A 24847-nucleotide genomic window follows, 5' to 3' on the forward strand; every position below is an offset into this window, starting at 1 on the left:
TCAGTGTGTGCTTGCACTCTGAAGGTGCCAGGTCCCGTTCTTTGTCTCCTGCTTTGCGGTATCAGTTCCCGTGTCTGAACTGAGTCCTGTCTATTTCTCCTGCTTTGCGGTATCAGTTCCCGTGTCTGAACTGAGTCCTGTCTATGTCTCCTGCCTTGCGGTATCAGTTCCCGTGTCTGAGCTGAGTCCTGTCTATGTCTCCTGCCTTGCGGTATCAGTTCCCGTGTCTGAACTGAGTCCTGTCTATGTCTCCTGCCTTGCGGTATCAGTTCCCGTGTCTGAACTGAGTCCTTTCTGTCTTCTCTTGTCTGCCTATCCTGGAGGCTGTATTTCCAGGCCTGTCTGAACTTGCTCCTAGCCTGTTCCTCCCGCCTTCTAGGGGCCGATTACCTAGACCTGTTCCTGTATCTTGTCTGTCCTGTCTGAACACGCTCCTTGCCTGTTCGTCCCGCCTCTCTGGGGGCCGTATTCCCAGACCCGCTCCTGTATCCCGCTGCAGTGTCGGTCTCCTCCGTACACTCAGTTCCAGTCTGAACTCTTTCCTATCCTTTACCTGTTTTGCCTCTATGTCCGTTCCCTTCCTTTTTCTGCAGAGTCTGAACTTGTACCTAACTCCTGCTTGTTGTCTCTGTACTCCCGTTTGTGAGTTTGTGGTCCACTCGCTACTTCACTGCAAGTATCCTGTGGGTATCTGGCTCTGCCTTTCTCTTCCTGTCTGTTCCGTGTGAACAGAGCCCTGTCCCCCCTGCTCTGCCTTGCTTACCGCTCCGGCGGTTCTAGCCTGCTCCTATTCCTTTGTTCACCGCTCCGGCGGTTCTAGCCTGCTCTGACTCCTTTGCTCACCGCTCCGGCGGTTCTAGCCTGCTCCTACTCCTTTGCTCACCGCTCCGGCGGTTCTAGCCTGCTCTGACTCCTTTGCTCACCGCTCCGGCTGTTCTAGCCTGCTCTGACTCCTTTGCTCACCGCTCCGGCGGTTCTAGCCTGCTCTGACTCCTTTGCTCGCCGCTCCGGCGGTTCTAGCCTGCTCTGACTCCTTTGCTCGCTGCTCCGGCAGCCTTGCTCCGCTCTTATCCTTTTGCTCGCTGCTCCGGCAGTCTCGCTCCACTCTTATCCTTTTGCTCACTGCTCCAGCAGTCTTGCTTCACTCTTGCTCACCGCTCCAGGCGGCCTCGTCCTGCTTTACTCTTGCTCACTGCTCCGGCAGTCTCGCTCAGCTCTGACCCTTTGTTCACCGCTCCTCTCGGCCTTGTCCTGCTCTACTCTTGCTCACCGCTCCAGGCGGCCTTGTCCTGCCCTGTTCTCGCTCACCTCTCTGGGCGGCCTCACTCTGCTGTGTTTGTCCACCACATCTGTGGTTCTGTTCCTGAGTCCCAGTGTGTACTGGGTCCTATCCTGCCAGTGTCCCTACCTGCTAGTGCCTCCCTGTCTGCACTCTAGCTGTGCTTGCCTGTACCCCCCTGCCTGCATACCCGCCTGCCTGCATACCAGTCGTGCCTGCCTATACCCACCAGTCTGTGTGCCAGCCTACCAGTCTGTTCCTGTATTCCCCTGTGTGGGTCAACAGCCGTGTCCGGGGTCTGTCCTGGAGTAGCACCTGGTCCCTCTGCTCGGTTCCTCCTTGGTGCACTGGCGTCGTATGCCGTCGTGCGACCCTGGTCGGATCGGGTGAATACCTAGTTACGCCCCTCCAGGCATTCACTCTCCGGCACGGTCCAGTGGAATCACTACAATCACACGCACACGCCGCTCAGCCCGGGCGTGTGCATTACACAGAGATTATACACAGTGATGTCACAGTACAGAGATAATACATAGTGATGTCACAATATAAGAATAATATATACAGTGATGTCACATTACAGAGATAATACACACAGTGATGTCACAGTGCAGAGGTAATACATAGTGATGTCACAGTATAGGGATAATACACACAGTGATGTCACAGGACAGGGATAATACACATTGTGATGTCACAGTACAGGGATAATACACACAGTGATGTCACAGTACAGGAATAATACACACAGTGAAGTCACAGTACAGGGATGATACACACAGTGATGTCACAGGACAGGGATGATACACACAGTGATGTCACAGTACAGAGGTAATACACACAGTGATGTCACAGTACAGGGATAATACACAAAGTGATGTCACAGAACAGGGATAATACACAGGGATGTCTCAGTACAGAGAAAATACACACAGTTATGTCACAGTACAGAGATACAGAGATTATACACAGTGATGTCACAGTACAGAGATAATACATAGTGATGTCACAGTATAGGAACAATACATACAGTGATGTCACAGTACATAGATAATACACACAGTGATGTCACAGTGCAGAGATAATACATAGTGTTGTCACAGTATAGGAACAATACATACAGTGATGTCACAGTACAGAGATAATACACACAGTGATGTCACAGTACCGAGAAAATACACACAGTGATGTCACAGTACAGGGATAATACACTCAGCGATGTCACAGTACAGGGATAATACACACAGTGATGTCACAGTACAGGGATAATACACACAGTGAGGTCACAGTACAGAGAAATTACACACAGTGATGTCACAGTACGCGGATTATACACACAGTGATGTCACAGTACAGGGATTATACACAAAGTGATGTCACAGTACAGGGATAATACAAACAGTGATGTCACAGTACAGGGATAATACACAGTGATGTCACAGTACAGAGATAATACACACATTGATGTCATAGTACAGGGATAATACACGCAGTGATGTCACAGTACAGAGATAATACACACAGCTGTCTCACAGAACAGAGATAATACACACATTGATGTCACAGTATAGGGATAATACACGCAGTGATGTCACAGTACAGAGAAAATACACACAGTGATGTCACAGTACAGAGATATTATACACAATGATGTCACAGTACAGGGATAACACACACAGTGATGTCACAGTACAGAGATAATACATAGTGATGTCACAGTACAGGTATAATAAGCACAGTGATGTCACAGTACAGGGATTATACACACAGTGATGTCACAGTGCAGAGATAATACACAGTGATGTCACAGTACAGGTATAATATACACAGTGAAGTCACAGTACAGGGATAAAACACAGTGATGTCACAGTACAGGGATAATACACACAGTGATGTCACAGTACAGAGATAATACACACAGTGTTGTCACAGTACAGAGATAATACGAACAGTGATGTCACAGTACAGGGATAATACACACAGTGATGTCACAGTACAGAGATAATACACACAGTGATGTCACAGTACAAAGACAATACACAGAGTGATGTCACAGTACAGTGATAATACACACAGTGATGTCACAGTACAGTGATAATACACACAGTGATGTCACAGTACAGGGATAATGCATACAGTGATGTAACAGTACAGGGATAATGCACACAGTGATGTCACAGTACAGGGATAATACACACAATGATGTCACAGTTCAGAGATTATACACACAGTAATGTCACAGTGCATAGATAATACATAGTAATGTCACAGTACAGTGTTAATACACACAGTGATGACACAGTACAGAGATAATACACACAGTGATTTCACAGTACAGAGATAATACACAGTGATGTCACAGTACAGAGATAATACACAGTGATGTCACAGTACAGGGATAATACACACAGTGATGTCACAGTTCAGAGATTATACACACAGTAATGTCACAGTGCAGAGATAATACATAGTGATGTCACAGTACAGGGAATATACACACATATACAGAGATAATACACACAGTGATATCACAGTACAGAGATAATACACACAGTGATGTCACAGTACAGAGATAATACACACAGTGATGTTACAGTACAGGGATAATACACACCGTGATTCCACAGTACAGGAATAATACACAGTGATGTCACAGTACAGGGATAATACACAGTGATGTCACAGTACAGGGATAGTACGCACAGTGATGTCACAGTACAGGGATAATACACACAGTGATGTCACAGTACAGAGATAATACACACAGTGATGTCACAGTACAGGGATAATACACACAGTGATTCCACAGTACAGGAATAATACACAGTGATGTCACAGTACAGGGATAATACACAGTGATGTCACAGTACAGGGATAGTACGCACAGTGATGTCACAGTACAGGGATAATAAACACAGTGATGTCACAGTACAGGGATAATACACACAGTGATTCCACAGTACAGGAATAATACACAATGATGTCACAGTACAGGGATAATACACACAGTGATGTCACAGTACAGAGATAATACACACAGTGATGTCACAGTACAGGGATAATACACACAGTGATTCCACAGTACAGGAATAATACACAGTGATGTCACAGTACAGGGATAATACACAGTGATGTCACAGTACAGGGATAGTATGTAGCACCCTGAGGATTCGGCTGCTACAGGGGTATTGCACCTCAACCCAGAGGTGTGATATTCCACTCCCGGGTAAGGATGGAGTGTGGATCTGAGCTCGGTAGGCTGCATGCACTACATACATCCCATTTCCGAGGAACAGGCCGACGGTACTCCCACTTAGAAATGTGCAGGTACGACCGAGTCTGTTCCTGGCTGGAGTGGGAGGGGGGTGGTACATCCCATGCAGTGTAGGGGCAGATAGGGGGAGCAGCCTGGGTAAAGTTAGGAGCTCATTGGGTGCTGGTCACCTGAGCTCACACATAGAGGGTGTATATAAGGTGGGCACCAACTAGAATCAGGGTCAGACGCAGAGAGTCAGGAGCAGAGGAGAGAAGAAAGACCAAGACCCAGAGTGAGAGAGGAGAAAAGAGAAAGACCCAGAGCACAGAAAAGAAGGGACCCAAGAACCCAAATCAGAGCACCGGGTGAGGAGTCAGCATCAGGGTACCGGAACCCAAGCTGGTGGGGGTAAAAACAATCCCCAGCCAGAGACCGGAGACCGTGGGCAGTGTCTGTCACGGTCACCCACCACATTCACCCCGAAGGCACACCACATGAAGGGTCAGGGAACCCAGGGCCAAGGGTGTCCCAACAGAAGGCCCGAGGGAGCTGGACCTAGGTGGATCACTGGTGGGGACGGCTGAAGAAAGGACAGAGGGAGAGCTCAGGGCCACGCTCCGGACTTGTTTGGGGGTTGGCTGGATCCAGGACCTGGTGGACGCAGCACGGCTCGGGTGGTCACTAGCAGCTGGAGTGACCAGTACAACATCTGCAGTAAGTAAACACCCTTAACTGCAATACCCGACTCTGTCTTCACTGCCGTCTGCACTACACCACCACAACCCCCATCCTCTGCGCCTGTCCCCTCTGAGGCTATACCCCTCCCGTTGGGGGTTATCCCACCAAGCTGCGCACCCACCATCAGCCTCAGCGGACCCTGCTGCAGCGGCGGCCACAGTGACCGCATCACAACGGGTGGCGTAGTCGACACAAAAGAACTTTAGTAACATCTGTAGAACTGCCACATCACACTGAGCTTGACGCCCTGGGCACGGGACCGGGTCACAGCCGCTCGGAGACTACAACCCCCCCCCATCTGATCCGGTGCCGGGTATTCCCCTCAAAAAGGAATATGTCCCAGGGGGCGCGTCAACTTTGGCGTAGTCGGCAGGATTACGTGCCCACAACAACCGGGTACTGCGTGCCTGAAGAAAAGTGCAAGTTTACCTCAGAAAGGAGTCTCCTGCCGGTTCCGGAGGGTCCCCGCCATCGGACCCCATCATCAGTCGATTCCCGCCGATTGTCCGCCATTTCCAACTTGTTCCCGCCATCTGCAGAGTTTCCCGCCACTGGGCGACGCTTCCCGCCAAAACCGCAGATTTCCCGCCTTGGAAGAGCAGCGGACGCCATTATGGGCGTGCCAAAGGAGGGCAAGAGGCCACCTCCCATCGTGGGCCGGGACAGAAAATGGTGCCAAAAGTGGAAACCGCCCCCACCAACAGAGACTGTGATGCTGGAGGTGTCTGTCAGCGTGAAAGAACTACCCCTGGAGCTGACAGTCACCGAGTTGCCCCGGGACCGCCCTCGAAGTGGGAGGAGACGAAAGAGAAGAGAAAAGATGGGTGTCGCTTGGAGCAGTCTGGAGCGAGCGCACCCGGAGGCAAGAGGTCTAACGAGGAGTAGCGGAGGAGCTTACCCGGAGATGGAGAGAAAGCAGAACAGCACCGGCCCGCTGGCCAGGAGTCTGCTAGAGACCGAGGAAGGAGGGCAGAGCAGCACCGGCCCGCTGGCCAGGAGCCTGCCGGAAGCAGAGCAGAGCAGCACCGACCCGATGGTCAGGAGCCTGCTAGAGTCCACAACCCCGCTAGGTCTAGCGGAGATCTTAGCGCAGCTCCCCCGAGACCGGGAGTGTGCACAGACTGCCCTGGAGGGCCTCGCACGGAGGATGGCCCGGGTACAGCGCGAGATACTGGCGGAGTGGAGCCGGGAGATGACCCAGCAAGCTGAGACCAGTCAACGGAGCACGCTACCCTGGAAGAGGAAGCAGACCGCCTCTGAGGATGGCGCGGGAGGACCCAAGGCCGGAGACGGCGCCGAGGAGGGAGCCGAACGCATGGAGGCAGGTAAAGGGGACGCCTATACCCCAAGCCGTGACACCGCTCACCTGCCCCAGCTCCCCGTCGCAGAGCCCGAAAGTCCCCCTGCTGTGCCCGTAGCCGCCACGTCACCGCTATGGACTAGGCCCCGACCGGAAGCTGCCGCAGCGACCCCTGTGACGTCACGCGCCTCGACCCGGAGCGTGACAAAGCAGGAAATACCACCAGCCTGGTCGCAAGGCCTTGTACCCCCGGGCGCCGCATCACCAACAGCGCCCCCTACCTCCGCGGAGCCTCCGGCCTGGCCGCAAGGCCAGGTAGCCCAGGGCGCCGCCGTCCTAACGGTGCCCTTCACCTTCCAGGTGCCCCAGGCCTGGCCGCAAGGCCTGGGCAACCCGGGCGCCACCACCACCGCGCCCGCGCCCGCAATACCAAGGGTGCCACACCTGGGGGAGGACTTGTTCAGCCAGCTCACATGGCCGGACGGGCGGCCCTTCATCTGGCCCGAAGGATACCATGAGCTGGAACGGCAGCAGAGACTAAGACCCCTGGATGAACCCCTGATTCCGGCTCCGAAGCCCGTGGCACGGATCTCGCCCCCGCTAGCGGAAGCACAGTTTGAGTGGGACCCCACCGGAGAAGATCTAATGGGGTTCACTCAGGAAACTAGGGCCGCTGCAGCAGAGCGTGCGGAGTGCTGCCGCCAACAGCTCGAAGAGTTCGCGAGGGAGCGGAGAGAGAGGCGGGTCCGGGAACAGCAGGCCCAAGTACGGAGTGCCGAGCAGAAGAGCCGGACCAGGAGGGACCCCCGTGCAGCGCACAGTCCCCGTACCACCGGGACTGTAATAAAGTTCAACCAGCAGCACGGGTGGGGCTTCATTCGAGACAACAACACCCACGGCGACGTCTTTGTCACGCGCAGAGACGTGGAGTCCCATCTGCCGGAGGGGCACAGAGGTCGTGACCTCTACATCGGAGATGAGGTCACCTTTACCCGGCACAAGTGTGCCAAAGGACCTTACGCCCTCCACGTACACCGCCTGACGGAGGAGGAGTTGCGGTGCGAGGAGGAGGAGCAAGAGGACCCGGACGGGTCTGAAGTTCAAAGAGCAGGAGGAAGACGCCATTGAGTGCGGCAGAGCAAGTGCTGTAAATAAGTTACCCAATCGGGGTATAAAGAAACTGAAACTGTTGCTGCTAAAATAGTCCCCGTTGGGACCAGTGAACTGTTTACCCGTTAACCCCTTCATCCTACAGGCTGAGGACTGTGAGCAGCCATTCCCTTCCCTCTACCTGGCCGAGGACTGAGAGCGGCCAACTTCCCCTGTAAATAGTTGCGCGTCCTAAAGCGCCCCCTACCGGTTTTATAGGAAAACCAGTTTTTCTAAGAGACTGTCGTACTTTTCCCGGACACACGTTGCACAGTGTCCGGAGGAGGAACCAGAAACAGGAGACGACGAGAATGTTTTATCTGCTAAGATATGTTTTTTTTTATATGTTTTATATGTTTATATGAAAAATTTTGTATGTTTTGGTGTTATGTCTTACAGCCCGAGGACGTGCTGTGATTTACCAGGGGGGAATGTAGCACCCTGAGGATTCGGCTGCTACAGGGGTATTGCACCTCAACCCAGAGGTGTGATATTCCACTCCCGGGTAAGGATGGAGTGTGGATCTGAGCTCGGTAGGCTGCATGCACTACATACATCCCATTTCCGAGGAACAGGCCGACGGTACTCCCACTTAGAAATGTGCAGGTACGACCGAGTCTGTTCCTGGCTGGAGTGGGAGGGGGGTGGTACATCCCATGTAGTGTAGGGGCAGATAGGGGGAGCAGCCTGGGTAAAGTTAGGAGCTCATTGGGTGCTGGTCACCTGAGCTCACACATAGAGGGTGTATATAAGGTGGGCACCAACTAGAATCAGGGTCAGACGCAGAGAGTCAGGAGCAGAGGAGAGAAGAAAGACCAAGACCCAGAGTGAGAGAGGAGAAAAGAGAAAGACCCAGAGCACAGAAAAGAAGGGACCCAAGAACCCAAATCAGAGCACCGGGTGAGGAGTCAGCATCAGGGTACCGGAACCCAAGCTGGTGGGGGTAAAAACAATCCCCAGCCAGAGACCGGAGACCGTGGGCAGTGTCTGTCACGGTCACCCACCACATTCACCCCGAAGGCACACCACATGAAGGGTCAGGGAACCCAGGGCCAAGGGTGTCCCAACAGAAGGCCCGAGGGAGCTGGACCTAGGTGGATCACTGGTGGGGACGGCTGAAGAAAGGACAGAGGGAGAGCTCAGGGCCACGCTCCGGACTTGTTTGGGGGTTGGCTGGATCCAGGACCTGGTGGACGCAGCACGGCTCGGGTGGTCACTAGCAGCTGGAGTGACCAGTACAACATCTGCAGTAAGTAAACACCCTTAACTGCAATACCCGACTCTGTCTTCACTGCCGTCTGCACTACACCACCACAACCCCCATCCTCTGCGCCTGTCCCCTCTGAGGCTATACCCCTCCCGTTGGGGGTTATCCCACCAAGCTGCGCACCCACCATCAGCCTCAGCGGACCCTGCTGCAGCGGCGGCCACAGTGACCGCATCACAACGGGTGGCGTAGTCGACACAAAAGAACTTTAGTAACATCTGTAGAACTGCCACATCACACTGAGCTTGACGCCCTGGGCACGGGACCGGGTCACAGCCGCTCGGAGACTACAACCCCCCCCCATCTGATCCGGTGCCGGGTATTCCCCTCAAAAAGGAATATGTCCCAGCGGGCGCGTCATAGTACGCACAGTGATGTCACAGTACAGGGATAATAAACACAGTGATGTCACAGTAGAGAGAAAACACACACAGTGATGTCACAGTACAGGGCTAATACACCCAGTGATGTCACAGTACAGGGATAATACACACAGTGATTTCACTGTACAGAGATAATACACACAGTGATGTCACAGTACAGGGATAATACACAGTAATGTCAGAGTACAGAGATAATACACACAGTTATGTCACAGTACAGAGATAGTACACTGATGTCACAGTACAGGGATTATACACACACTGATGTCACAGTACAGGGATTATACACACAGTGATGTCACAGTGCAGAGATAATACATAGTGATTAGTGTTGAGCGAACATGCTCGACACTGCTCGGTACTCGCCCGAGCATCACGCTACTCGGGATGTTCGGCGAGCACCGAGCATTTCCGGGTTACTCGGGCGGGAGCTCGGGTCTCCGCCCTGCATGTTTGGCGCTCTTTACAGAGCCAATGAACATGCAGGGATTGCCAGCCAGTCACTGTAATGCCGCAGCCATGTTGTTTGTGGGCATTACAGTGATTGGCTGGCCGCACAGCGTCACCTCGAGTATTTAAAACGGGGCGCCGCCATCTTGGACACAGTCGCTCCGGATCAGACAGTGTAGGGACAGCGCTGCTGATTTAGGGAGAGATATATCCTGCAAAATAGTTAGTGTAGGGTCTGTAAAGGCTGCCAGATCAAACAAACAGTCCTTCTCAGGACTAATATCCATCCCAGGTATATCAGGCAGGCAGGCAGGCAGGCTGTATAGGAGACACAGTGGTTATACCAGCAAACGCTGCATTACAGTCCTGTGTGCTGCTCCTGTTGCTGAAATTGCTGGACTTAGCTCCAGGTGCCGGGGGCCAGGAAAAATCCTTTTTTTTTTATCTAAATCCTCTTTTTTTTTTCCTCCTTCACAATGTACAAATACCCATCTTATTAACCTTTTGGTGCCCCCCCCCCCCCAAAAAAAAAGTGTACCTCTGATTTTTCAGAAACAAATATATCTGTTGAAAATAGTCTGGTGTAGGCCAGAGAAATAGAAGTGTGGTTTTGCAGTTCTATGGGCCATTTGTATCTAAAAAAAACAGTTTGAGTGTGTCGCTCACTGTTCAGCCGCAAATATATATATATTTTAAAAAGCCTGGTATACACCAGTAAATTATTACTGTGGTTTTGATGTTCCACGGTAAAACATCTCTATTATCCTGTTTTTGGCATTTTTTGCTGTATAAAAATAATAATAGTGTCTCCCTGATTTTTCAGACACAAATATATCTGTTGAAAATAGTCTGGTGTAGGCCAGTGAGACAGAAGTGTGCTTTTGCTGTTCCACGGTAAAAAATCTCTATTATCCTGCTTTTTGCATTTTTTGCTGTAAAAAAAAAAAAAAAATAGTGTCTCCCTGATTTTTCAGACACAAATATATCTGTTGAAAATAGTCTGGTGTAGGCCCGAGAAATACAAGTGTGGTTTTGCAGTTCCACGGTACAAACCTCTGTATTATCCACTTTTGGGCCATTTGTATCTAAAAAAAACAGTTTGAGTGTGTCGCTCACTGTTCAGCCGCAAATATATATATATATTTTAAAAAGCCTGGTATACACCAGTAAATTATTACTGTGGTTTTGATGTTCCACGATAAGACATCTCTATTATCCTGTTTTTGGCATTTTTTGCTGTATAAAAATAATAATAGTGTCTCCCTGATTTTTCAGACACAAATATATCTGTTGAAAATAGTCTGGTGTAGGCCAGAGAGACAGAAGTGTGCTTTTGCTGTTCCACGGTAAAAAATCTCTATTATCCTGCTTTTGCATTTTTTGCTGTAAAAAAAAAAAAATAGTGTCTCCCTGATTTTTCAGACACAAATATATCTGTTGAAAATAGTCTGGTGTAGGCCCGAGAAATACAAGTGTGGTTTTGCAGTTCCACGGTACAAACCTCTGTATTATCCACTTTTGGGCCATTTGTATCTAAAAAAAACAGTTTGAGTGTGTCGCTCACTGTTCAGCCGCAAATATATATATATATTTTAAAAAGCCTGGTATACACCAGTAGATTATAACTGTGGTTTTGCTGTTCCACGGTAAAAAATCTCTATTATTCAGGTTTTGGTAGTTTTTTCCGTAAAGAAAAACAGCAGTGTCTCCTGACTGTTGTGACACAAAAATATATCTGTTGAAAATAGACTTGTGTAGGCCCGACATCCCAGTGTGGTTTCGCAGTTCCATGGGTCAAATCGCTGTACTATCCAGTTTTGGGCCTTTGGTATCTAAAAAAAAAGCAGTTTGAGTGTGTCGCTCACTGTTCAGCCGCAAATATCTCTATTTAATAGAGTGTGGTATACCCCAGTAAACAATAACTGTGGTTTTCCTCTTCCATGGTTCTAATCTACTCTTTATTACCCTTTTTCCATTGATAGTGCAAGTGTAAGCTATTTTACTTCATTTACAATGGGCAAGGCGCGTGGCAAGGGACGTGGAAGTGGACGTTCTGGTGATGGTTCGTGCAGAGGACGGGGCCGTGGCCAAGGTGAAAATGTGCCACAACCAACAGCCACATCTTCTCGCTCCCACTTCTTGACCAAATTACTAGGGAAGCACAGAACAACACCAGTATTGAGAACTGATCAGTGTGAACAGGTTATTAATTGGATAGCAGGCAATACTTCCAGTTACCTGGGCACCACCACCTCCGGTCTGTCTTCCACACGGTCAACTCTTAGTAGCCGTGAGTCTCGACCGCATACTCCTCCTCACCCTGATGCTCCTTCCTCCCACCATGCCGAGTGTCGTCAGACAGCAAGTGATCCCACACTTGGACACTCTGAAGAGCTGTTCACTGGTCCATTTCCATATTTGGGCCCCTCGCCTGATACGCTTGAAGTGGTGGAAGAGGAGATCCCATGTTGCGATGCCCAAATATTTGAACAGCCACGGCCACAGGAAGTCGACGTTGGCAATCTTTCACAAGAGGTAGACGATGACGAGACACAATTGCCAGGAAGTGAGGAGGAGGATCGTGGTGCGCAAGTGGAAGAGGAGGAAGTGGTGAATGATCTAGTAACTGACCCAACGTGGAAGGAGGACATGCAGAGTGAGGCCAGCAGCACACAGGGGGAGGGAGGCAGAGTACCCCAACAGGCAGGAAGAAGCAGTGTGGTGGCCGCAGACAGAAGGCAGGCAACCGTTCCCCGTAACACCAACACGAGGGACGTTGCCAGTACAAGCGGTAGGTCTTCCAGAGTCTGGAATTTTTTTAAAGACTCTGCTGATAACCCCAAAAAGGCCATATGTTCCATCTGCCATGCCAGCATCAGCAGGGGTGACAAAACTACCAGCCTGACCACCACCAGCATGATCAGGCACATGGCAGCAAAGCACCCGACTTTGTGGGGCGAAACCCAGGGTCCACGACCAGTGTCAGCGGGTGTCACCACTGCTTCTTCCACTGTTGTGCGTGCAATAGAACCCCCTGTTGTGTGTGCAAGGCAATCCCCTGTCCATACTGCATGTAAAGATGCCCCCTCCTCTCAGTCTTCACTTGTTATGGCAGTTTCTCAAGAAACAGCATCAACGTCCACGTCCACGTCCCGCCGAAGCGTTCAATTGTCCATATCCCAGACCTTTGAACGAAAGCGGAAATTCGCAGCTAACGCCCCACAGGCCACAGTCCTAAATTCGCACATTTCACGACTGCTTGCATTGGAAATGCTGCCTTTTAGGCTGGTGGAGACGGAATCCTTCTGCAATCTTATGGCGGTGGCCATCCCTCGGTACTCGGTCCCCAGCCAAAACTATTTTGCCCGGTGTGCCATCCCCGCACTACACAAGCACGTGTCCCAAAGCATCTGCCATGCCCTCAACAACGCAGTTACTGGGAGAGTCCACCTGACAACGGACACGTGGACAAGTGCTTGTGGCCAGGGACGGTACATCTCTCTGACAGCACACTGGGTAAACATAGTGGAAGCCGGGACCCAGTCGGACCTTGGGACGGAACACATCCTCCCCACACCGAGGATTGCGGGCCCTATGTCAGTCAGAGTTGCCCCCACAGTGTACAGCTCCTGCGCATCCTCCTCCTCCTCCTCATGTTCAGCCTCCATCTCAGATATCACCACATCAGTTACAAGCTGGAAGCATTGCAGTACTGCCTCTGCCAAGCGGCAACAGGCTGTGCTGAAACTCATAAGCTTAGGTGATAAACCTCACACTGCTTGTGAGTTGTGGACAGCTGTGAAAGAGCAGGCAGATCTGTGGCTGAGACCGCTGAACCTACATCCCGACATGGTCGTGTGTGACAATGGCCATAACCTGGTGGCGGCTCTGAGGCGAGGTGAGATCACACACGTACCATGCCTGGCTCATGTGCTTAACCTCGTGGTTCAGCGGTTTCTTAAATCGTACCCCGAGTTGCCAGATCTGCTCGTGAAAGTACGCTGCCTGTCAGCTCATTTTCGAAAGTCGGCTACAGCTTCCGCCGCCCTTGCTGTGTTGCAGCAGCGTTTGCAGCTTCCGGCACACCGACTGGTGTGTGATGTCCCCACACGTTGGAACTCTACCCTCCACATGTTGCAAAAGATTTGTGAGCAGAAGAGAGCAGTTGTGGAGTACCAGCTGCAACAAGGCCGTCGATATTCAGGTCAGACTCCACACATAAGACCTCAGGAGTGGACCTGGATGTCTGACATATGTACCATCCTGACAAACTTTGAGGAGGCCACCAAGATGGTGAGTGGCGAAGACGCCATCATTAGTGTCAGCATCCCACTTGTCTGTCTTTTGCAACGCTCTCTGCAGAGAATTAAAGAGGAGGCATTGCAGCCAGAGTATGATGAGATGGATCAAGAAACCGTAGCGGGCGATTACACACAGCCCAGCCTCATCTCATCCCAACGTGCATTGGGGTACAATGAGGGAGAGGAGGAGGAGGAGGAGGAGGAAGAACAGGAGCTGCTATCATGCGTTGTAGACTGTAGTACCTGTACAAGGGTCATACCGTCGGTTCAGCGTGGGTGGAAAGAGGACAGGGGGGAGGAGGAAGAGGAGGAGGAGGAGGAGAGCATGGTCAGTCGTCATCTTGGTGAGGACACGGAAATCTTGCCCGTTACCAGTCTGGCACGCAAGGCTGACTTTATGTTACGCTGCCTTAACCGTGACCCTCGCGTTGTCAAAATGTTGGGTGACAGTCATTACTGGTTGGTGACACTTGTAGACCCCCGCTACAAGGAGAACTTTCACTCTCTTATTCCTGAGGTGGAGAGGTCTACAAAAATGGGGCAATACCAGAAGGCCCTTGCTGCAGAACTCTTAAAAAAATTCCCATCTGAACACGCTAGCGGCAGAGGTCACAGTTCGTTGCCCAACCAAGGCGTACAGGCGAGAGAGATGCAACTCCAATCCAGCAGAAGCAGGGGAACACTGTCAACGTTCTGGGACAGTTTTCTGACATCTGCCCAGCTTACAGGCCCTGAGGCGCGGGGTACTCTCACAAGGAGTGGAAAGTTTCAAAAGATGGTGAGGGAGTACCTTGCCGATCGTACCAGCGTCCTCCGTGATTCCTCTGTGCCTTTTAATTATTGGGTATCCAAGCTGGACACTTGGAATGAACTCGCTCTGTACACCTTGGAGGTCCTGGCCTGCCCTGCCGCTAGCGTGCTATCGGAGCGTGTTTTTAGTGCCGCTGGGGGAATTATAACTGATAAGCGCACTCACCTGTCAACTGACAATGCTGACAAGCTGACCCTTATCAAAATGAACAAGGGCTGGATTGGGCCAGACTTCTCATCACCACCAAATGACAGCAGAGTAACATAAAGTCAAATCCACTGTGTTATTTCGGGAGGTATATTCACATGCACCGCTTCACACCCACACATGGGTATACGCTTCCTCGTTTCGGCTGTTTAATCTTCTTCTCCTTATCCTCAGCCTCCACCACCACTATACCACCAGGGTGCCAGCATTGCAAGTTCCTCCGTCCTAATTTTTGGCAGCTTTTGCTGGGAAAGCATAAGCAAATACCATGGGACACCCACTCCCCAATAATGGGACTTATGTTTGTAATATTCTGTACTGCATGGCTCTTGTAAGGGGCATTGCAAGTTGCTCCGTCCTAATTTTTGGCAGCTTTTGCTGGGAAAGCATAAGCAAATACTATGGGAGACCCACTCCCCAATAATGGGACTTATGTTTGTAATATGGTGTACTGCATGGCTCTTGTAAGGGGCATTGCAAGTTGCTCCGTCCTAATTTTTGGCAGCTTTTGCTGGGAAAGCATAAGCAAATACCATGGGACACCCACTCCCGAATAATGGGACTTATGTTTGTAATATGCTGTACTGCATGGCTCTTGTAAGGGGCATTGCAAGTTGCTCCGTCCTAATTTTTGGCAGCTTTTGCTTGCAAGGCATAAGCAAATACTATGGGAGACCCACTCCCCAATAATGGGACTTATGTTTGTAATATGCTGTACTGCATGGCTCTTGTAAGGGGCATTGCAAGTTGCTCCGTCCTAATTTTTGGCAGCTTTTGCTTGCAAGGCATAAGCAAATACTATGGGACACCCACTCCCCAATAATGGGACTTATGTTTGTAATATGCTGTACTGCATGTGACGCGCCCCCTGGGCCGTGTGTACACGTGTGTGGGATACCCGGTGCCGGGTCTCTGGGGTCTGTAGTCTCCGTGGCGGTGACCCGGTCCCGTGGCTCAGGCTGGTCAAACCAGTGGCAGTCTTTCTTAGGTTTTGAGGTTAATTGTCCGACTGCACCACCCGTGGATTGCGGTCAGGGAGTACCACCGCTGCGAGGCAGACCGCTGAGGCTGGTGTTGTGTGCACAGCATAGAATGGGATAACTCCCCTCGGGAGGAGTATAGCCTCAGGGCAGTGAGTGTGGATGATGGGGGTGATAGTGCACGAGCGCAGCAGGAACGACTCAGAGTCTTTGCAGTGCAGTTCAGGGTCTTTACTGATGATTATAAGGTAGACCCTCCCGGGAGTACTGGCTAGCATAAGAGGCCTGGTCAGTCTGTGAGCAAGCAGGAGTTCCCCTGGCCAGGTGGAGTTGTAGGCCTCCCCGTCTGTCTGCACTCTTCCTGGCTACCTTGCTGTAAGCGGGTAGAAGTAGCCCACGTCCCTGAGTGTACCGTGTAGTGCTCACCCGTATGGCTGGTGACTTGGGGCCTTCTGTTAGCCTCCGCTCCACGATGGCGGTGCTGGTCCCTTGCTTGTGACTGAGCCTCCGGGCTTCTAAGGCCAGAGGACCTGAAATCCCCTGCCGGCTGGTTTCTGCTGCTGGATATATAAGTCCTCACAGCTTCGGACTCCTGTGTCCGGTTCCTATTGTCTTCTGCCAGGGCGAGCTCTGCTCAGCTTCCAGCCCCTGGTCTTTAGCTCCTAGCTCCTACAGAGCTCCTTGCTGTTACTTTCCCTTGCTCTCACTCTGACTCTGACTGTTCTCTGACTCACTCAACCCCGCCCCAGATCCAGTTTATAAGGACAGAATTCTCCCCTCCCAGGACTGGGGCAGGAGGATGTTGCATGTTTAAGGGATCCTGACCAGGAAACCTCCCACTTGCTCTCCGACGTAATATCTCTATTACTGTGGTGACCAGACCCCTGGGGTGCCACACATGGCTCTTGTAAGGGGCATTGCAGTTCCTCATAATTTTTGGAAAGCCTTCCATTCACTGCTTAGGCCAACAGTGCACGGGAGACCCAGTTGCTATAAATCGAAAAAAAGGTTTAGTTAACACCCTCTGACCTCCATGTCATTTCCAAGGGGCATTGGAGTGGCTCGAAATTTTTGGTAGGCATTGCACTCACTGTATGCCCTATAGCTGTGTAGCCGAACCGCTCCTTTTGTTACAGAAACATATCCTACAAGACATATCTGGTTGACTGGCCTGATATTGATGTGAATGGTCCCTGTTCCTCCTGCTCTTTCTCCTTTGCCACCACCTCATCCATCATTTATCACCTGAAGCTTTGTTTTAACGGGAGTCATAGAACTGGGATAGTAGCAGGAAAACATCCAGCAATCCTCGGAGGAGGTAGGATATGCGGCAAAACGCGGACAACCTCAGGCCTAGCCGCTACTACATACATGCGCTTGCATTCCAAGAAAACAAAGCAGATGCTAACTTCTATCATCATCATCATGCTCTTCACCTAGGCACTCTCAACTCCCCTGATGGAGAAGCCAGGGCCCACCGGAGGAGTCTGGTTCTCTGGTGGGCTGGTCCAATGCTGCCCTAAAGCAGGCCAAGCTAAGAAAAGTGTGGGGGAAGGTGACAGGAGAAATCAGGGCAGCTGGGGACCGAGTATGGATACCTGGCCGCCACCTGGCGGCTGGGGACCGAGCGTGGACACCTCGCTGCCGAAGCGGCCATGAGGTAGTGGCCAGCTTCGGCCTCCTCCAAACTAAAAGGCCCCATTTCAAGTGCAAGCTAGCAGTATGGTATTGCAGCCTGGGGGTGGGTGGGTGGCAGGCTGCATATTTTCGCTTGCATTGCAAGGAATGGGGGAGGTACAATTGAACACTGCCCTGGGACAAGGACTTGCACGGGGATAGTTGCAAGTCTGCATCTTCTGATGCGGCAAGGATCACTTCTGATGGGCACACTTTTAGACACTGACCTGGGGGTCAGAGATGCTTCCAGGGGTCTTCCCCATGCTGTTCCCTTGTCTTTTCAGCACTGTATGCATGTGTCACACAGCACATGGCCAGATAAGGTTGTAAAATGTTAAAATTACATTTCCCGGTGAACGCATTTGTCACGGTTGAAAGCAATACAAAAGTGCAAACACGCATGAAAAATGCTACTTGTGAACATAGCCCAAGGTGTGGAGGAGTATTTTTGTTTTTGGTTATTTATTTTACCTTATACACAAGTTTTTACCCTGGAAAGGAAATTCCTTAACATATTTCACAGGAAAACCGTTTCAGTTTCGTTTTTGAACGTTTTATTGTGAGCCCGCAAAAGTGGCTTAATACCTCTGACCACGTTGTTGACAGCAGTGACCTGGGGGTCAGAAATGCTTCCAGGGGCGATCCCCATGCTGCCCCCATGTCTTTTGAGCACTGTCACTATCGTTTTGGGCACTTTTTAGGCTTTCTACAGACTGCCAGGGGTGCTGCCGCAAAAATGCTCGGGTCTCTCATAGACTAACATTGGGCTCGTTGCTCGGGTCGAGCACCCGAGTATCACGGTAAGCTCGGCCCGAGCTTCGAGCACCCGAGCATTTTAGTGATCGCTCAACACTATCAGTCGTCATCTAGGTGAGGACACGGAAGTCTTGCCCGTTACCAGTCTGGCACCCATAGCTGACTTTATGTTATGCTGCCTTAACCGTGACCCTCGCATTGTCGAAATGTTGGGTGACAGTCATTACTGGTTAATGACACTTTTAGACCCCCTCTACAAGGAGAACTTTCACTCTCTTATTCCTGAGTTGGAGAGGTCTACAAAAATGGGGCAGTACCAGAAGGCCCTTGCTGCAGAACTATTAAAAAAATTCCCATCTGAACACGCTAGCGGCAGAGGTCACAGTTCGCTGCCCAACTAAGGCATACAGGCGAGAGAGACGCAACTCCAATCCAGCAGAGGCAGGGGAACACTGTCAATGTTCTGGGACAGTTTTCTGAGACCTGCCCAGCTTACAGGCCCTGAGGCGCAGGGTACTCTCACAAGGAGTGGAAAGTTTAAAAAGATGGTGAGGGAGTACCAGCGTCCTCCGTGATTCCTCTGTGCCTTTTAATTATTGGGTATCCAAGCTGGACACTTGGAATGAACTCACTCTGTATGCCTTGGAGGTCCTGGCCTGCCCTGCCGCTAGCGTGCTATCGGAGCGTGTTTTTAGTGCCGCTGGGGGAATTATAACTGATAAGCGCACTCGCTTGTCAACTGACAATGCTGACAAGCTGACCCTTATCAAAATGAACAAGGGCTGGATTGGGCCAGACTTCTCATCACCACCAAATGACAGCAGAGTAACATAAAGTCAAATCCACTGTGTTATTTCAGGAGGTGTATTCCCATGCATCGCTTCACACCCACACATGGGTATACGCTTCCTCATTTCGGCTGTTTTTTGCTCTTCTCCTTATCCTCAGCCTCCACCACCACTATACCACCAGGGTGACCGTGGTCCATGTTGCCAGCATTGCAAGTTCATCTGTCCTAATTTTTGGCAGCTTTGGCTTGGAAGGCATAGGCAAAGACTATGGGAGACCCACTCTCCAATAATGGGAATAATGTTTTTAATATGCTGTACTGCATGGCTCTTGTAAGGGACATTGCAAGTTCCCCCTTTCTAATTTTTGGCAGCTTTTGCTTGGAAGGCATAGGCAAAGACTATGGGAGACCCACTCTCCAATAATGGGAATAATGTTTTTAATATGCTGTACTGCATGGCTCTTGTAAGGGGCATTAAAATCGTCTTGTTAAGCTACTGTGACCTCCACGTCTCTTCCAAGGGTCGTTAATATTGTCTTTTTATTCCACTGCGACCTCCACCACTCTTCCAAGGGGCATTAAAAGTGTCTTGTTAAGCTACTGTGACCTCCACGTCTCTTCCACAGGGCGTTGATATTGTGTTTTTATTCCACTGTAACCTCCACCACTCTTCCAAGGGGCATTGATATTGTCTTTTTATTCCACTGCGACCTCCACCACTCTTCCAAGGGGCATTAAAACCGTCTTGTTAAGCTACTGTGACCTCCACGTCTCTTCCACGGGGCATTGATATTGTCTTTTTATTCCACTGTAACCTCCACCACTCTTCCAATGGGCATTAAAACTGTCTTGTTAAACCACTCTGAACTCCACGTCTCTTCCAAGGGGCATTAAAACCATCTTGTTAAGCTACTGTGACCTCCACATCTCTTCCAAGGGGCATTAAAACTGTCTTGTTAAACCACTCTGAACGCCACGTCTCTTCTAAGGGGCATTAAAACCGTCTTGTTAAACCACTCTGAACTCCACAGCTCTTCCAAGGGGCATTGACATGTTGTTTTTAATTACCTCTAACCTCCACGACTCTTGCAACGGGCATTGCATTTCCTCCTAATTTTTGTCAGCTTTTGCTTTTCAATTCATAGGCGAACACTAAGGGAGACCCACTCCCCAATAATGGGTAGAAGGTTTTTAATACGATGTAATCCACGTCTGTTTCAAGGGGCATTGCAGTGCCTAATAATTTTTGGAAAGCCTTCCATTCCCTGCTTAGGCCAACAGTGTACAGGAGACCCAGTTGCTATAAATGGAAAAAACGGTTTAGTTAAGGCCCTCTGACCTCCATGTCACTTCCAAGGGGCATTGGAGTGCCTCGAAATTTTTGGTAGGCATTGCATTCACTGTATGCCTTATAACTGTGTAGCTGAACCGCTCCTTTTGGTACGGAAACATATCCTACAAGACATGTGTGGTTGGCTGGCCTGATATTGATGTGAATGGTCCCCGTTCCTCCTGCTCTTTCTCCTTTGCCACCACCTCATCCATCATTCATCACCTGAAGCTTTGTTTTAACGGGAGTCATAGAACTGGGATAGTAGCAGGAAAACATCCAGCAATCCTCGAAGGAAGTAGAATATGCGCCAAAATGCTGACCACCTCAGGCCTAGCTGCTACTACATACATGCGCTTGCATTCCAAGGAACAGAAAGCTAAGGAGGTGGATGGCCTCATGATCATGAATAATTTACTCGTTGTGTAGGAGGCCGACCACTGCTGCTGTCTACCTTCTGAACTTTGTGTTGAAGCCTGATTGACCCAGGACCCGCAATCCTCTATGTCTGGAGGACGTGTTGCATCCCAGTGTCCAACTGTGTCCCGGCTTCCACAATATTAACCCAGTGTGAAGGCGTCAGTGAGATGGACCATTCCTGGCCACATTCACTTGTCCACGTGTTTGTGGTTAGGCTGTCCTTCCCACTAAATGCACTGGGGAGGGCACAGGTAATGTTTTGGTATGCGCTCTTGTGTATAAGGCGCGCCGGGACAAATAGGGGCGGCTGGGGACCGTTTATGGACACCCGGCCACCCCCACGCGGCTGGGGACTGAGTATGGACACCCGGCCACCCCCTGGCGGCTGGGGACCAAGCGTGGACACCCGGCCGCCGGGTGGCTGGGGACTGAGTATGAATACCAGGCTACCGACGCAGCCATGACGTGGTGGCCAGATTCCACCTCCACATGCCTAAAAGGCCCAATTTCAAGTGCAAGCAAGCTAGCAGTATGGTATTGCAGCCTGGGGGGTGGGTGGGTGGCAGGCTGCATACTTGCGCTTGTATTGCAAGTTATGGGGGAGGTACAATTGAACACTGCCCTGGGACAAGGACTTGCACGGGGATAGTTGCAAGTCTGCGTCTTCTGATGCGGCAAGGATCACTTCTGATGGGCACACTTGTAGGCAGTGACCTGGGTGTCAGAGATGCTTCCAGGGGTCTTCCCCATGCTGTTCCCATGTCTTTTTAGCACTGTATGCATGTGTCACACAGCACATGGCCAGATAAGGTTGTAAAATGTTAAAATGACATTTCCCGGTGAATGCATTTGTCACGGTTGAAAGCAATACAAACGTGCAAAAACGCATAAAAAATGCTACTTGTGAACATAGCCCAAGGTGTGGAGGAGTATTTTTGTTTTTGGTTATTTATTTTACCTTATACACAAGTCTTTACCCTGGAAAGGATGTTCCTTAACCCCTTTCCGACCTGGTCAGTAATAGTACGCACCAGGTCGGGAAGGCTGGTTGAGCGGGGGCTCCGGCGGTGAGCCCGCACTGAAGCGAGCACATGTCAGCTGATTATTGGAATCGCACTCCACCCGCGGCTGTTAATATGTTAAATCTCTGACAGTGGCATTTAACTCGCGCTTCCGGGAGTCCTAAGTCCCGCCCATCAGTGACCCCGTCACGTGATCGCGGGTCACCAATGGGTGGGCATGACAACTCAAGGTCTGCAGCAGACGCCTGTGGTTGTCATGTCTCAATTGCTATGAGCGCCACCTAGTGGTCAGCGCTCATAGCAAGTGAGCATTTCTCCTGCATACAAGCGATCTGCTCATCGCTTGTATGCAGTAGAAGCAATCAGACAACTGCTGCTTCTAGTCTCCTCTGGAGACTATAGAAGCAAGCAGAACGTGTAAAAAAAAGTTTTTAAAAAAATAAAAAAAATAAAAAATATATAAAACTTTAAGTCACCCCCCTTTCGCCCCATTCAAAATAAAATATATATATATATAAAAAAAAAAACACATACACATATTTGGTATCGCCGCGTTCAGAATCGCCCGATCTATAAATATAAAAGAAGAATTAATACAATCAGTAAACGGCGTAACGAGAAAAAAATTTTAAACGCCAGAATTAAGGTTTTTTTGGTCGCTACAACTTTGCAATAAAATGCAATAACGGGCGATCAAAACATCGGATCTACCCCAAAATGGTATCAATAAAAACGTCAAAAAATAAGCCCTCACCTGGCCCCAGATCCTGAAAAATGGAGAAGCTAAGGGTCTCGGAAAATGGCCTCATTTTTTTTTGTTTTTTTAGCAAGCTTTGGATTTTTTTTTCACCACTTAAATAAAAAAGAACCTATACATGTTTGGTGTCTATGAACTCGTAACGACCTGGAAAATAATGATGGCAGGTCAGTTTTAGCAATCTGTGAACGTGGTAAAAAAAGGACCCAAAAAACAACTGTGGAATTGCATTTTTTTTGCACTTTCACTGCACTTGGAATTTTTTTCCCATTTTCCAGCACACGATATGGTAAAACCAGTGATGGTGTTTAAAAGTACAACTCGTCCCGCAAAAAAAAAAGCCCTCACATGGCCATATTGAACGAAAATTAAAAAAGTTCTGGCTCTGGGAAGAAGGGGAGCAAAAAAGGAATACACAAAAACAGAAAGACCCATGGTCGTTAAGGGGTTAACATATTTCACAGGAAAGCACTTTCATTTTCGTTTTTGAACGTTTTATTGTGAGCCTGTAAAAGTGGCTTAATACCTCTGACCACGTTGTTGACAGCAGTGACCTGGGGGTCAGAAATGCTTCCAGGGGCGATCCCCATGCTGTCCCCATGTCTTTTGAGCACTGTCACTATCGTTTTGGGCACTTTTTAGGCTGTCTACAGACGGCCGGGGGAGCCGCCGCAAAAATGCTCGGGTCTCTCATAGACTAACATTGGGCTCGTTGCTCGGGTCGAGCACCCGAGTATCACAGTGAGCTCGGCCCGAGCTTCGAGCACCCGAGCATTTTAGTGCTCGCTCAACACTAATAGTGATATCACAGTATAGGGATAATACACACAGTGATGTCACAGTACAGAGCTAATACACACAGTGATGTCACAGTGCAGAGATAATACATACAGTGATGTCACAGTACAGGGATAGCACATAGTGATGTCACAGTAAAAGGATAATACACAGTGATGTCACAGTACAGAGATAATACACACAGTGATGTCACAGTACAGGGATAATACCCACAGTGTTGTCACAGTACAGGGATAATACAAATAGTGAAGTCACAGTACAGGGATAATACACACAGTGATGTCACAGTACAGGGATCATACACACAGTGATGTCACATTACAGAGATAATACACACAATGATGTCAGAGTAAACGGATTGTATACACAGTGATGTCACAGTAGAGAGATAATACACACAGTGATGTCACAGTAACCGGATTGTACACTCAGTGATGTCACAGTACAGGGATTATACACACAGTGATGTCACAGTACAGGGATAATACACACCGTGATGTCACAGTACAGGGAAAATACACACAGTGATGTCACAGTACAGGGATAATGCACACAGTGTTGTCACAGTACAGGGATAATACACACAGTGATGTCACAGTACAGGGATACACACAGTGATGTCACAGTACAGAGATAATACACACAGTGATGTCACAGTACAGGGATAATGCACAATGAAGTCAAATTACAGAAATAATATACACAGTGATGTCACAGTACAGGGATAATACACACAGTGATGTCACAGTACAGGGATAATACACAGTGATGTCACAGTACAGAGATAATACACACAGTGATGTCACAGTACAGGGATAATACACAAGTGACATCACAGTACAGGGATAACACACACAGTGATGTCACAGTACAGGGATAATACACACAGTGATGTCACAGTACAGAGATAATACACACAGTGATGTCACAGTACAGAGATAATACACACATTGATGTCACAGTACAGGGATAATACACGCAGTGATGTCACAGTACAGAGAAAATACACACAGTGATGTCACAGTACAGGGATATTACACACAATGATGTCACAGTACAGGGATAATACACACAGTGATGTCACAGTACAGGGATAATGCATACAGTGATGTAACAGTACAGGGATAATGCACACAGTGATGTCACAGTACAGGGATAATACACACAGTGATGTCA

Source organism: Phyllobates terribilis, unplaced genomic scaffold (assembly GCF_046119375.1).
Source record: "Phyllobates terribilis strain yellow unplaced genomic scaffold, ASM4611937v1 Scaffold_9__5_contigs__length_417890890, whole genome shotgun sequence".
Taxonomy (NCBI): Eukaryota; Metazoa; Chordata; class Amphibia; order Anura; family Dendrobatidae; genus Phyllobates; species Phyllobates terribilis.